The sequence below is a fragment of the Acipenser ruthenus genome, chromosome 5 (genome assembly GCF_902713425.1).
Source record: "Acipenser ruthenus chromosome 5, fAciRut3.2 maternal haplotype, whole genome shotgun sequence".
Taxonomy (NCBI): domain Eukaryota; kingdom Metazoa; phylum Chordata; class Actinopteri; order Acipenseriformes; family Acipenseridae; genus Acipenser; species Acipenser ruthenus.
This window is the reverse complement of record NC_081193.1, coordinates 78,640,718-78,656,871: the sequence shown is the minus strand read 5'-3', so window position 1 is coordinate 78,656,871 and position 16,154 is coordinate 78,640,718. Positions and strand designations below refer to the sequence as shown.

The following is a 16,154-nucleotide window of genomic DNA, read 5'->3' as shown; positions in this document are numbered from 1 at the left end:
GTTTGCTTCAAAAATCAGCCGTTCAGGGCCAAAATTAAATAAAAATAATTCACACAATAAAAACCCTTGATACAGTAACCGCAGTCCAGTGTGACCAGGTGTAGTAGGATTGTAATGATACTAATTTTATACAGTTTGATTAATACGTTTTTAGTTTGGTCCAATCTAGATACTGTTATGAAACAAGAATGAAAGTGAGTGGTGGTGACAAACGACTGGAGTGTTGGCAGTTCAGCAGCCACTGTCTGCGTTTATTGCAAGCATGTAGGGTTGAGGGAGTGTTAAATAGTATACGCTTGAAAATCTCATTGCTGCCTTTTAGATTTTGTATATCCACTGTTGACTTATTATTATACTGTGTGGTGGTAATGAGTTTCTTGCCTGCATTATTGTATTAAATTGAATGGGTCATGGGTTTTAACATTTCTTTGTATTACCAACTGGGTTGGATTACCACTGGCCAGTTCTACCATTGTTTTTGTGACCTTCAATTAAGTTCTCATTTGAAGGTTAAGGTTAGCAGGGTGTTTCTCCTTTTTTTTGCAATATTTCCGTAAATGCAGGGTTTAACCTTAAAAGATATGTCAAAACCTTAAAAGATATGCCGAAACATTTAAACGACTGGCGAGTGTTCTTTTTTCATGATTTCAGATTATATCGAATTATGATTTGTGTGATTTATCATTCTACTTGGAGGCAGCCAAACATGCCTTACTTCACTTATTCTCACAGTAACTGTTTAGCTAATTATAGTAATACTGAGGGGGAGTTCGGTGTTACAGTAATGAAATACCTGAAAGCCGTGGTTAGTCTTTCCACTCTGACTAATCAGCTTTTTCTCTGTGTACAGTAGAAACGACCTGGTTATGCAAACCAGGACCCTTGAAGTGAAGTCGGGGGGGAGGTTTCCAGCACTCCATTGCCACGCTCACTGTATGTGATGTTAGACAGCGAGGCTCTGGCCCTGCAGAGAGGATGTCTGAATTTTTACAACATGAATATCCTTCTGCCCTTTGTCTTATTTTCACCTCCACTCTGCTTGATTTACTGTAAATTGATTTCTTAAACAAAAAATATGTAAGAGTATCAAGCTTTATTTAATTAAGCAGTCTTTTTAATAAGCTGGAGCTTTGTGAATTGGGTCTAATGTTAAACAGTCAGACCTGTTGCTGGGTTTTTGTTGTCGCGGTACAGCTGCAGCTAAAATACAAAGACTTTCTGGTGTTTGCTTGTAATGGCTGCTGTCTGTTTGACTTTACAGTGCCTCCCATCCAGTACATGCATTCTTTTTCAGTCATATAATTATTTTTTCAGAAGACAGGAACCAAGATTAAACTGCCAATAGAAGTAACTTGTCATTCAAGTACTGTGCCAATTATTTATTAAGAAATGTGTTTTCAAGACCTGTCGTCCTGACGACATTCGGGAATAAAAGGCTAAATAAAATATAAGAGAAAATATCTGGTCTACATGTAATGCTAGTTTATACTGGACGTATATTTTTATGAATGTAAAGCTCACTGTCACGTAATGAACACCTGTACAAGAATTTGGGTCAACGGAAGACAATATTTTTCCGTCCAATGGATTTATTTTGCGTCTTCACGCGATCTCTCTCCTGTAATGTTAATAATTCCCATTTTCAGGGATATGTAATATATTGGGAATCTATTATAATATTTTAATTGAATTAACAATTTGTTTTTTGGATATGTATAAATTGTTAATGCATAAATATGAATAATTGAGAGACACACTGGGATATAAGTTTTTCATTAAGTGAGAGTTGCCGTCTTCATTCTTCAGTGGTGGAAACATCATATGAAGTATTTTGCTTTTCATTTTTTTTACCTGGGACGAAGCACCTTGTGTGTGTTGGAATTGATTGAGGCATCTTTGTAGCGCTGGCATTTCTATTTTCTACTAATATATATATTAGTGCTGAGATGAACAGCACTAATGTCCATTCGGATATTCGTTCGTTTTCAAAAAGTAATAAAAGCCATTATATTGCTCTAAACGCAGGCAGAGACAGCATAGCAGCAGGGGGCGTGGAGCATGGCCCCTGTGTGTGTGTGTGTGTGTGTGTGTGCACAGCAAGACGTTACAATATGTAAAGAATACGCAGAACTTGCTTTACCCCAGTGAATTAACTACAAATAGCAGTTCATAAAGTCATAACATGAGGTTTACTTGTGCCTTTTTTTGTAGCTGAACAAGCAAACAAAAACTGAAATTTTAATTTGAAACACTTAAAATAAAACAAACGTGGAAATGGCATTGTGAAGGGGGAAAAGAACTCACTGTTTTGGTTCTCGTTTTATTACATTCCACATCACAAAGTCACAACAAAATATATATATAATATATATATACAGTCTATATAAAAATCATTATACAACATTTTCAGTAAGTTGGGCATTTCTGTTCCATGAGATTCTGGCTTGCTCTAAAGCAGCACAACGCATTTTTGTCCCAGATGGCTTTCCATAGAGAGAACTAAAGGTGCGTGCGCATAATCTGGTTTGTTTACTTTTTGCTGTTTAAAACTTTAATAGAGGCTCAAGCTGCTGTATTGATTCTGTGTTTAATTTATGTATATATATAATATAATATATATACTCACATATCACACAGAGCTCTTTCATTTGCTATTTTTTTTAAACTGCCACGCAAATTCTGGTGAGACGGTAAATAAGTGCAAGGTATTTTTGTCGTTTTGTAGCGAATGCAAACATCTCATTTTTGTATCCGAATACATGTCAAATATTCGTTCGGATATTTGTCCCCAGCACTAATATATAAATTAGGAAACACGCCGGAGCAACGTGGATGAGAGACGCAGCAGACAGGCTTTTGTGGAAGAATCTTGGGGAGGATTGAAAAAGGTTGATGATGATGATGATAGGGGTGTGTGTGTGTGTGTGTGTATATGTATGTATGTGTGTGTGTGTAGCTATGTGTGTTTTATTAGTTCAGAAGTCTTATATGCATAGGTTTCCTTTGCATATTTTTGATGCAGTCATTTATAAATTCAGTTGTATGAATGTGGTCATTTTTGACACCAAATACATTTCAAGCTGTGTTTGTTTGAAAATGTAAACCTTTCTCCCAGCACTAAGTTAGACTTGGTGAGTTATTCACCTCAGTTTATTAAGATTACAATACAACCGTAATTCAGATGTCATTTCTTTTTTACTGGGTTGAATTTATAAAGCATTTATTAAATAGTAATCTAACATTTTGCCTGGTTTCCCTGTATTTAGTATAGGCCCTAGATACTGGTACTATTGCTCAGGGAGTTTTGGCAGTTTTGGCTACACAGATAAACAAAGACATTGTCGGCAGCACAGCAGCAGTGCTTGAGATACAGGCAGAGATATATTACCACCACAGTGACATTTTAGAGAAGGGCAGTTGGGTTCAGAGATTATGGTGCCCAAATTTAGTCTATGCATTTTTTTTTGTTTTGATTCAAATCTCTCTGAATGTGACAAGCAAGCTAGGAATTTGCTGTGTTAAAAGTTGTACTTGTCATTTTAAGAACATGTTAATGATAGCGAACCGCATTGTACTTCCTGTCCATACTTACTGTAAACGTTGAAAAGTTTCCACATTTCCATCGCGTTCATTTCCTGAAGAACCCGTGGTATGGGGCTGATCACTCACTGGCAGCCCATCAACTTGTTTTAAAGTAAGCGTGATGCTGGTCTTTGCCTTACGAGCTGGGTCCGTTTCAAGCTAGTGGTTGCAGCATTTGATACGAACATGCTGCATTTTAAATGTGTGTATATATATATATATAATATATATATATATATATATATATATATATATATATAAAACACAATTGCCTAGGGAATTGGAATTAAATTATATATATAACTGGGTAACTTGTGAATATGGCTCTCTGTGTTTGTGTAGTCCCACACTTATACTAAACAACTAATAGTATAAAGACTATTTGCTAATAGTATAATGACTATTTGCAATTGGTGGGTAAGTTGGTATGAAATTCTCAGAGTTATGAAAGAATGAGAAAAAATACCACAGCTTTCATGAAATATTAAAAAGGGTAAGAAATGTGAATAAATACAAGCATGGTGTACATGACATATGTCATCTGTTGGGTTACAATGACATTGCCTTCACTCATTGGCTGTTTGGCATCACACATACATTAGGTAGGTCTTTGCTTCAAAATATAACTTGCATCCTGTCACGGATAGGCTTGTGGGTGATGTCAGAGCAGGAAATACTGACACAGTACTGGGGTATGGAAGCACTGATGCACATGTTTATTCATTAAATAGTGAACAAAACAAAACACTTCACTTCAGAACAAAGTGGCACGGTGGCCAAAACAGACACGGAACAAAACAAATAAGTATCATGCTGGTGTATAACCAGCACACGCAGCAAGCGTTGTTTCTCTTTCAGTTCTCTACTCAAGTTCCGCCTCTGAACAACCAACCTCGTTTAGGCAAAGCTGCAGGTTTTTGTACAGGTGACCGTCTCCAGATTAGCAATTAATTAATCAATCATGGAGGCGATCGCATTCTGCATGAGTTTAGCACAGATGGGGAATTTTAACCCCAACCATGCTGCAAAACAACAATTACAAAACATTTTGTTTAACACACTAAACCATACGTTTTAAATAACACAACACCAATACAAAATAATACCTATACGCACAGAGGCGGGGTGTACATTGAGAAATAAAATGTATAATTTTACTTTTAACAAACAAGGCATGCACTATTTCTGTATTGTGGTCTATGCACTAGGCACTACTTATTAGGTAATAGAAATGCAGTTTGACAGAATGTAGTCTTTTGTTAATAAGCATCTTACAGCATGCTGCAGTATTGTATTGTATTTTATTTTTCACTCTCCCAATGAAGAGTGCTTTGGAAGCAAATAGCGCAGAAAACAACAATCCGATAAAATATAAATGTATACTTTTTTTTTCTTTGCAAAAAGCAGCTCTTTTTTAACCATGAAAAAAATGTATAAACTGCTGGTGCAATAAAATGTTAATGTCGTATTGTACACATACCAGTGTAGCAGACACCCCTTATTGTAGTGACATCCTACATTTTGAGAGGCAGGGCTTTGCTGCAGGGTGTTTTAACCACTTGCTTTAATGGCACCTACTCTGAACCTTGCTGGTTCTCTATACATGACAACCTTTTACTTGCTAATTTATTATCTAGGTCTCCTGAGCAACAGTGCTTGTGGAGTGATGTTAAAAGCTTGAGTACAACTTGACTCCTCCCCCTCCATTGCTGTCTGTAACCACAAGATTGTCAATTATGCAGCATTCAGTATTTGATTGGATTTTGTAAAAAAAAAAAAAAAAAATGCAAGAGTTTATTGGTCATTTTGTGAACTGTAAGACCGAGCAATAACACAATGACTGAAACGTCAACACCTCTGAACTTTTCTTTTGTATTTCACAAGGCAGGAGGAATGTGTGCTTAGATTAAACTTGCTCTTTGAAAGCCATGTTTTCAGATAGTGCTGCACTTCCTTGGTCATTTCACATGGAGGGTAAAATTTGCCCCGCCCATTCAAAAGCTTCTTTCCTGTAATTTAAACAAATTGAGTCAGTAACAGGACACTGCTGTAACAGATTTCTTGAGAGCAAGACATGGAAAATAAGGGGTAGATGTACTAAGATGGGCCAGTCGTAGCGCAAACATACCGCAATTTGCATTTTCATTGCGGCAATTTGCAAAGTATACATTTTGTCGTATGTACTAAGAGAAGATGTTAATGAAAAGAGCCGCAATATACCAACTAATTATTTGTTGCATCTTGGCGATCTCTAGCATGCATTGCAAGAGTCGTGCGACATTGTTCAAATAAATAGCGGGAGTTGTTGTGGCTTGCTGCAGCAGAGGGAGCCCGAACGATAACATCTATACGTGCAATGGTGCAAGAATCAAAATAACATAGTTTTTGTTAAATGTAAACGTCATCTATACAATGCATTCTGTTCCGTATTAATTTTACCTATTTTAATACTGCTAGGTAGTATACACATTATATTATATAAAAATACATTTGTACAGTATACTGTACAGTAGTAAAATCAAATGAATACCTAGCACACTTTCTTTTTACTTTAGCCTACTGGTAATACAAAATAAATCACGCTGCTGCATTGTACAATTGGTGTACAATGCGAAATAAGATTATTTAAATTGAAACTAAATGATTGTAGAGTTTTTTATTAATATTTTTAACTTGGCCTACTTAGTAGCCTAGACCATTAACACACAATAGATCATGGTCCTATACAGATGCTCAGAATGAGCTGGAGGGGTTAGTGGCACATGTGTGCAGTCTATTGCTCCCAACATGCTGGGAAAACCAGAAATGTCATAGAAATTTGTTTTCAAGGCTTGTTAGTACACCCTGACTTTAGTGAAAATTAGGTACTAGGGTGTTCGTCTCAAATACATTGAGCACAACTGGCAACACACGAGAAAAAGCGGACACATGCTTTTGTTTAAAACATGCTTTCAAAAGTTCTTAAGAAATTGATGCAATTGTAAGTGTTGCAATTGCCGTCGGCTTTAGTACATCTTGTTATTTGTGAACCCTCATTTGCACTATCTGTGCCGCCTTTTTGCAAATTTGTGCAGGAAAGCCCATAAGTACATATTCTTCTAAGATTGAACCACAAAGAAAAACTGCTGCCGCAAAGCATTCCCTAAAAAGTCGGTAACAGCATTGCGCTTGTTTAGTACATTTCGCCCTAGCTCTCCGAATCGTTTGCGACAGGCGCAACACTTTAGTGCACCTACCCCTAAGTGTAGTATGTAGTCAATGGAAGTGCAAATCTGGTAAGATTAAGGGAAATATTTTCTTAGCAACACTCACTTTAAATAATAACATAGTTAGTGTGGGAGCAGTCCACTGTGAAGAGATCAGTTTTAGAGAATAGTTTCAACCACCAACACCTGTGCAGGCAATGAGTCAGACTTGACTTTTCACTCAAACTTGTTGTATGAAATAAAAGGCAATTTAAATACGTTTGTTAGAATGTATTAATTTGTTTTCACACATAGTTTATTAAGCACCCCAGTGAGGGGAGCTGATATCCTGTACAGCAAGTCTTGTATCTCATAAATCATTTTGAGATGCCGACTTCATATTTTCAGTGTTATGGAAACGCTTTACAATATGGTCAAGTGACTTTTAGTTTAGTTTCCAGATAAGACCTAACACTTTGAGACACTGCCTTCAAACTTGGTATACAAATTTGTTATTCTCAAAGTAAATTGATTGTGGATATTGTACAAAAAATATTTCCCTTTTGTGGCAGTAATCACTCTGTCAATTTCTGAGCCCTATTTGAAGTACTGACTTCATATATACTGTAGCTGTCCAATAAATACAGAAAAGCAGTACTTTGCAATGCACTGAATCTTGTACAACCGTCCTTCAGTGTTGTTTGTGTCATACAGGCATATTTTACCATGCTTCGTTAGACTAAGGTTTTTCAAGGTGGATGTGCGACAGATACTGGCACTGATGTCAGTCCCACTGGCACTCCACTGTGTCTGCACATTCATAGTGAAAGCAGCATGTACAGTAAATGGAAACTGTGTCAAAAACCACACAGGCAGTCCACACAGACACAGACTTTACTAACGATATATAATCATTGTTTTGAAAGAAGAAATACATATCTTGTCAATTACTTTGACATTCTCTTTTGTTCTGTAGGTAACCCTGTAACACACAGGTGTTTTTATAAGACATTAAACAAAAAAAAAAACCTGCTAGTGTTAAAACTAGTACCAAATTTTCTAACTGTTATAAAACTAGTACCAAATAATCGGGACGGTTAGTTTAAGGCAGCAAAAGTGTTTCAGAGTGACATTATTAGCAAAAAATGGTGTCAATGTAATTGGATTTGGATGGATTGTGCTACAGTGAGTATTGTATCATATGTATGCACGCTGTATTTAGTGTACAGTAAAAACAGGCTTGGATTGAAATCAGTTGACTGGTCTAACCCACATTGGACATCATCATCACCACCACACAATTTGGCACAATTGTCAGTCTGTGCTTGAGAGTAAACTGAGATGTGAACTGAACTGACAGACAAATCAGGGTTTAAAATGATGAATCGAGAACTAATAGAATAATATTTATGCCAGTATAATAACAGTACAAAAGTAAAAACCCATGAGTTTTATTGGACAAGCATTTCAGAATGAGTACTTGAAATGTGTTGTGCTTGAGTGCCCAAAATAAGTTTTCTTTTTCAAAATGCTCACCCCTAGTCTGATGCAGTACGGTCAAACCAAAGGCATCACCACTCAGCATTATTGTATATAAAGTGAGTGAATTATTTAGATTTAAAAGGATTTACAGCGAGGGGTCTCAATGGGATGCTGGTTGTGAGGAGGGAGTTTACTATAGAGAGGGGTCCTGGGAGGGCTGCAGTCTGTTCCTTGTCGGGTGACAGATTTGCATACTACTTCACAGCGGAAGAGTAACTTTAGGTGCAGTTTCGCTACACAAAATAGCTGGTTTCACTACCCCTTTTCTGTTTGGATATTAGACATTCCAATTCATTGTAACCATCTATAGTGTAGCTACTTTTGCGTTCTGTACACAAAGCACATTTATTTTAATAGACTTTTTTGGCAAACACTTTAATGTAAATGATGTATTTGTTTTAAACGTACTGAGGTTAACACCTAGACTGTCTCGTCTGTATTCTATAGTAGTGCTTTTATGCTTAAATAGTTTTTGTATGTATTGAATACTCTGGTCCAGAATGAAGGAGAAGAGGGGGAGGGGACAGGTTAAAGGAATGATTTATTAGTTTTCAAGTTTGACCACAGTTGTTATTCTGACAACCGTAGAGAAGAAGTTTCCATAGTTTTGGCACAGAAACTGCTGAAATGAACCGTGCCCAACCCAATCCTGTGGTGTTAAACTAGAAGAGGAGACATAATTATTGTTAACCAGGGCTAACAATATTTACTTTTTAGCAGCCTTTTGTTTTATTGTCCTTTTTTTAGATTTATTTTAGAATCTTTTGAAGTAGTTTAAAAAAAAAAAAAAATATTGAGTAGTTGTTTCTTGATGAAAGAAATGCACAGTCCTTTTCATCAGATATTAGTTTGGTTTATTCAATATATACAGGTTTAATTCTGGAAACAAAAAGAACATTCAAAGCAAAACAGTACAGCTCACACTTTCATATGCAAACTGCACGGTGCAAAACCTCAAAACAAAACAGAACAGAATAATATAATGCAATACTGTAGGTTTGATCCTCCAGGACTTCTCGATCGACTGGTCTCCAATACCAGTCTGAATGAAAGAGAGAAGTGACCTTAGCTGAGTGCACCTTGATTAAGTAGCCACTGACCTCAGCCCCACCCTCCTTCCTTCTCTTTGCGGGTTCAATCTCGTATGTGTTGTAAAGAAAACTGGTTCTGCCTCACACTGCCTAAGATGGTGTTATCTTGGTGTGGCCCTTTGTTTTTTTGTGCTTCCTATGTTATCTCTTGAGCGCATCTGTTCCTCCAGCAATGTGCGATTGTATTTATTCCAGCAGTCAGACGGTCGTTGTCGGTGCAATTTAAATGAAATCATTGCAAACTTGCATTTACCAGTTACTATACCTCCTCTGATAATCTCCTTTTAAAACTAACAGAGCGTACAAACCTGCAAACACGTGTATCTTATATTGCATTCAGACTTCTTTCCATGTTATCCAACATGTGACACTTTTAGAAATAAAGATGGGGGGGTCCTACCGTGACAGGGTCGCCCACGAGATACCCCGAGTCACCCGATGTCCTCTTCACTGGGAATGAACTCCGTATACACCCAAGTCTAAACTATCATGCTACGGTCATTACAATATGTGTAAATATTTACCATGCGTGGTAGTTATGTGTTTCAAGCTACAAAAATAGTAAAATAAACCTTTATGTACAATTCCCCTGTCTCGCTCCTTCTGTGTGGATGTCAATGGCATATACTCATTCAGTGCTTGGCGTCGCACATCCTTCAGTTCCGATCTATAGCTCTTGAGCAAACATTTCAAATAACACATCAATAAAGTTGACAAAAATGCAGCGGTCATCAGTACACATGTCCCTCTAAAGATCAGGTCCCACCAGCTATCATAAAATTTAGGGTCCACTAAGAACTTCCATGCCATCTGCCATTTGGCTGCTTCACTTAATATTAAACCCAAACTGTCTTTTAACAAACTCAATCTTAATCTTATCATTTCTTAAAGTGCATGTTTCTCCAATAGCTTTCATTATTGAGTTTTCTTTAGAAGTTATTTTTGCCTCAGATGCAACTTGTTAAATATTTGAATGACTGTGTGTCATTCGCTTAAATCCTACTTTTTCTTTTGACTACCTGGCCATGTTCTTGTTTTAACCACACCCGTATTACATGCATTTTTGATATTTACAAAACTGAGTAATACAATTTAATAGCTGAGTCAGTACAGAGGGCTGAGTCAGATAAGAGTATTAAAATGAACCGAGAGATGAAATGGTTAGTGGTTGGTGGCCTTTTTGCATTTCTGTTATCTGACCTGGTTTCTAATGTGTTGTATAGGCTGTATCATTCTGCATAATGGTTAAGGGTTTCCGTAGTCATCTGTTTAGTTAATTTAGGCATCCAATGAGAACATGGAGCATACTGTACCTGTAAATCTACCAACACTTCAGCAGCTCATATCGCAAAGTTTTGAGATGCCTACTTCATATGTTTAGTGTTACTGGAAAACCCATTGGGACAAATCTATCTGCACCTTTCACTTAGAAATTGGCTGCCATGTTGTAGTCATGTGATTGACTGCAGCAAATCCTATGGGATCAGAGTCACTGCACCAATGTGACGGGACGGAAGCTGGGCGTGCAAGCGAGTGTCTTAACCGCTACTCAAGAGTCTGTTACACATGCAAAAGAAGAGCTGTGTAGCTTCTAGCCCCCACTTAGTTAGAACGTGTCTGTAGGAGGTAAGTGCCAATTTCTATGACCTTTTTTTAACCCATTGTTTTCATGTGGGGGATGATGGTAATAATGCTTGTATCATTTTGAAGGCATTTTTCAACGGCTTTCCAAAAATAAGTAATGCAGTGAGATTTGACTTAGTGTAGTAACTCCTGTTTGGCTCACATGAACTGCAGTGACCCTACGACGATTCTCTAGCGACACAAAAAAAGATTGATCCGTGTTGCACAGGATTTTAAATCTCCCTAATTGCCCCATGAGAATGCTTGCAGTCTGCATAAGACCTGCACACAGTAGGTGGTGAGGGAGCAGTTCAATCCCTCACTAGTGGCTTTCGGATGTGGACTGCTGTCGACCTGAGAGCATCAAACGCATTTCACTTGTGAGCCACAACACAGCCCCCCAGGTGAAAGGCTGTTGCTTTGACCCACACTGCTCCACCTTCTGCTCTTTGCCCTGTTACTCATGTATTTTCTAAATGGGGAGCCTCATTTTATGAACTGTTTCACAGGTCTGGTGTGGCAGTGAGCAAGTCAGCAGTTTTCTTTTGTAGTATCTGCAGCACAGCGCTACCTCATCAGTTTAGATTATTACCATTGAGCACAGGAGGGGTGGCAGGTGGGGTCACTCGTGCTGAAACTCATGACTAGCTACCCTCCCAAAGGTAAACCATTGTCACCACCAACACCAAGTCAGCCTGAGCTCTTTTGTTTGGTTTCAGTATCTCAATGACTTCAGCCTTGGCCAGGCGCTGAAAAAAAGAAACAACAAAATTGCTGACATCTTCAGATTGTTAATCGGCAGCACGCTAGTTGGAGATGGGCAGGGTGATGTGGCAGAGGGAGAGAATTCCAGACGTTTGGACATTTTAAAGCTGATTTTGCTTCTGGGGCTGAATTGCGAAGAAGTCAACGCAAGCACTTCTAATCGTAGCACTGGGACAGATATTTGGATTTTCTGACAAACACTGCTTGAAATGTATTTGGTGGCAAAACTCTCCATATTCATGTTTGCTTATATAAAACATACTGTACAGGTGCACTCCACATATAACGGACTCCAGAGGACGGTGGAAATCAGTACGTTATAAACGAAGTATGTAGTAAACACAATTTGCTGTATGTAACTGCAAACATAAGTACCTTAAATATAAACAATACAAGAAAGCTTAAACGCCAAAGAACAGGAGTTTACTATTTATATAAAACACGCCCCTGTGGGCCGTACAATGTAATAAGTAGTACCATTTTACGAATTTATATTTTCGCTACATGTAATTAAAATTGTATACATTTTAAACTCTACAACTCCATAAAGCTGACTCCAATAAATGCATTTAAATCAAAGCTTAAAACATCTTTACGCAGAGGCCTTTCGGGATGGCCCATTTTAGAATTTTGTTAAGATGTATTTTATTTATTTTTTCCCCCATTTTGTTTTTGGATGTTCTAGATTTTATTATATTATATTGTATAGTATATTTATTTGTCATGTGAAGCACTTTCGGATGCCTTGGCATGAAAGGCGCTATACAAAATAAATTTGATACAAAGGCTGTGCCAACAAAAACATAGAATAAAATTAAACTGCAACAATGTCATTTACTGTCCTCGATATACCTTATTTATGCAAAATATCTACCTGTGGAACAGGAAAACTGACCCTAATAAAATGGTACTGCATATAGTAAACTGCACGGATTAAATGCAAAAGACATGCCTGTGGAGCAGGAAAACTGTACGTATTAAACCGTATATAAACTAGTCCATTTTAACCAGAGTAATTCCCCATTGAAGTCCATGTTGTTCGGCAGGGACATGCCTCCTCAATACGTTGTAAACGGAACTCTGTTCGAACAGAATCCGCTATAAGTGGAGTGCACCTGTATAAGTTTAAATAAAAAAAAATATCCGAAACTGTTCGTCCCAGCATTACAGGATCTATAGTAATTGCTTCGGGTTTAGTGAAATTTGATACCTCCTTAGTGCTTTCCCTTAAATAGACTAACTAGTTCAAAGACAATAATGCATTTTTAGAAAAGCATTGAGATGAATAAACTGAATCTCATTTTGTAACAAGCCATGTTTACTGTGCAGTTTTGTTGCCATGCAAATGAAACCAGTATGGACTTTGTTCCTGACTTCCAGCACTGCTGACCAATCTGTTAATTTCTAGGTAGCACACCCAGGGTAAAGGTCAGGATTGGGTCGACTGTACACTGCTTTTATACAGTCTACTAGTCACATGACTAGAAGGGCCCAAATGGAAAATAAGGTTTGGGGGACAAAAACTATTTATTTTTACACAAAAGTAAATAATAAATATTTACATAAGGAAGCATTGCAGTACTAAATGCTAGCGGATATATTGCACCGTACAGTACATAGGAGTGAGACAAGAATATCTGTAGCTCACAGAAAACAGGAAGCTCAAAAGAAGTGGTAGACTACCAAATTCTTTGTATCCACACTTTAATATTTTGTATATTGTAATACACAACATTTATTTTCGTCTCTGCCTGCCAAGTGTGTGTACAGCATATCTTGTGTAGTAACACAGTACAGTGTGTTACACTAGGCTTTTTCTTGTTAACAGACGAAAGCCCTCAATGAAAGCAGCTATAACTGTATGCAGCTGTAATCTTTCCGAAATAATAAGCAGAGCTTCCTCCCTTGTTTGCATTCCAGGAATTTTACTGTCTCGCAGTTTGACAGGGAGCCAAGTAGCGGAGTTGTCTAGGAGTGAGGCTTTCTCCCTCCTTGTATCTTCTTTTATTTGATTTATTTAATCTATTGAAGCATTTTATTTGATATACAGTCCATGCAATGTCCCCTATTTCACATTGCAAAAATACATTTCACCTCAGATAGGCACAAGGGAATGCATTGCATGGGGAATATATATATATAATATATATATATATATATATATATTTTTTTTTTAAACCAGCCTTAATTAAACAATTTCGTACCTTTTTTACTTTTTATATCAAAAATACATTTTTAAATAGCTGCATCTATAAGACGCTTCATACAGATATAAAAATGATTACCATAGATTTCTTTCTTACCCTGTGCACTAGTGCTTAATACTACTAGGCTGTCCACTGCACATAATCAGTTCTCTTGCATTTGTTTTTTTTCAGACGTCACATTATTATTCTCATAATTATTATTATATAATATACCATTCCCAAATAAACTCTGTGGCCCAAAACTACCCAAAGAAATTAAACGTGAACACGGCTTTCAGTGCTGACTTAATAAAAACAATAATGTCAGAGTACTATGAACCAGTACAAACACATTGCCTGCTCAAGATTTCTGATGCAGAAATCAAAAGAATGAATTCACTCATCCAGCTTTTTTAGGTAAGCTTTTGATTTTCAGTTATCTTTTAAGGTAATGTTCATATGCACATTACTGGGTAAGGGCATTTGGCAAGAAATAATAATTACGTGCAGTTCACAAGGAGGTTAGGCATATTTAATTTCACTAAATCGGGGAAAGCATAAGTGTGTATTTCATGAATGAAGTTGAAGAGCTATACGTGACCATGCAAGTCATCTCGGCCCTGTAATATAAACAATGCTTTTATTTTTTAAGTGGATGGGAAACGGCAAACCCGATTTGCAAGATATAAATGGTACAACAAGCCTCAGGCCAAGCCACAAGCTGCACAGCAGTCCTAGGGGTTTGCTGCCACATGCCTAGGGCCCCTTCTCAGGGAGCCATCTGGAGTATAGGCGTCAGTGCACTACAGACATCTGGGTGCTTACTACTGTTCAGACCGGCTACTCACTGCAATTCAAGCAGCATCAGTCACGGACCCACAGGACACCGCTGTGGTACACCCCCTCCAGTACCCAAGCGGGATTGTGGCCTCAGACCTATACTCTGCCTCAGACCTATACTCGACCTCAGACGGGTCAACTTGTATCTGAGCCAAAGGAGGTTCAAAATGTTGACAATTCAATAACTGTTGCAGTCAATCAGGCCAGGCGACTGGTTCACCACAGTGGACCTCAAAGACACCTATTTCCACATCCCATAAAACCAGCGCACAGGAAGTACCTGCGGTTCGCCTTTCAGAGAACAGCGTATGAGTTCCGGGTCTTGCCATTTGGCCTCTCTCTAGCTCCCTGTGCTTTTTCAAAGTGCATGAAAGCTATCCTGTCCCCATTGAGACTCGAGGCATCAGAGTACTTGATTATTTGGACGACTGGCTCATTTGTGTTCTGTCTTCAGCACAGACGCCCACACAGAACTTGTCACCAGCCACCTTCAATGGTTGAGCCTTGCGGTGAATCATGTGAAGAGCCAGCTCACGCCTTTAGCCTGCTATCTAAGAGTGTGCTTGGACTCCAGGTCCATGCTGTCCACTCTGTTGGACGGCAGAGTGCAGGGAATAGCTGCCTGTGTTAAAGCTGTTTTAGCTCAACAGAGCTCTCATGGTAGTAAAGTTCCAGAACCTTTGGGTCTCCTGCACATGCGCCCTCTGCAGGCACGCTCTTGATGCAAACAGCCTGCCCATCTATGCCTCGGCATAGCGCTGGGCAGTGTCACCAGAAAGGAGGTCGTCGCCACGGACTTGTCTAGCCTGAGCTGTGGCACTGTGTGGAATGGCAAGGGGCGCTGGGGGTGTGGAACCCTTCATGTTTTGGTGCCGCAGGCATTTTACTTAGCCTTGCAGCATTTTTTGAAGAAGGTTCGAGGGAGACATGTGCTTGTCCGTACAGACAACACAACAGTGAAGGCTTACATCAACTACCAGGGCGGCCTCAGTTCACCCAGCCTCCATCGCGTGGACTGCAAGCTTTTTCTCTGGGTACACAAGAACTTCCTCTCAGTGCAGGCAGTACATCTGCAGGCAGTACAAGGAGGGTCCCAACACCTCAGAGTGGAAGCTAACCCTGAGGTGGTGAGCCTCATTTGGGAGAGGTTCAGGAGAGCAGAGATAGATCTCTTTGCCTACCAGGAATCAACCCATTGTCCCCTCTGGTTCTCCATAATAGGAGGCAGGGACCAGTGGCCGAGGCAATTGTTATATGCCTTCCCACCGCTCGTCTTGCTCCCTCTGTGTCTGGAGAAAATCAGGCAGGACTGTGCCAAGGTGTTAAACCCTGATGCAGCT

General features: G+C 38.6%; 1 protein-coding gene across 10 annotated transcripts in view; it reads left to right on the top strand.

The window, feature by feature from the left end:
* Nucleotides 1–16,154, top strand: part of LOC117402946 (transcriptional-regulating factor 1) — a 68,410-nt gene that overhangs the window by 21,847 nt on the left and 30,409 nt on the right. The window lies entirely within an intron of this gene.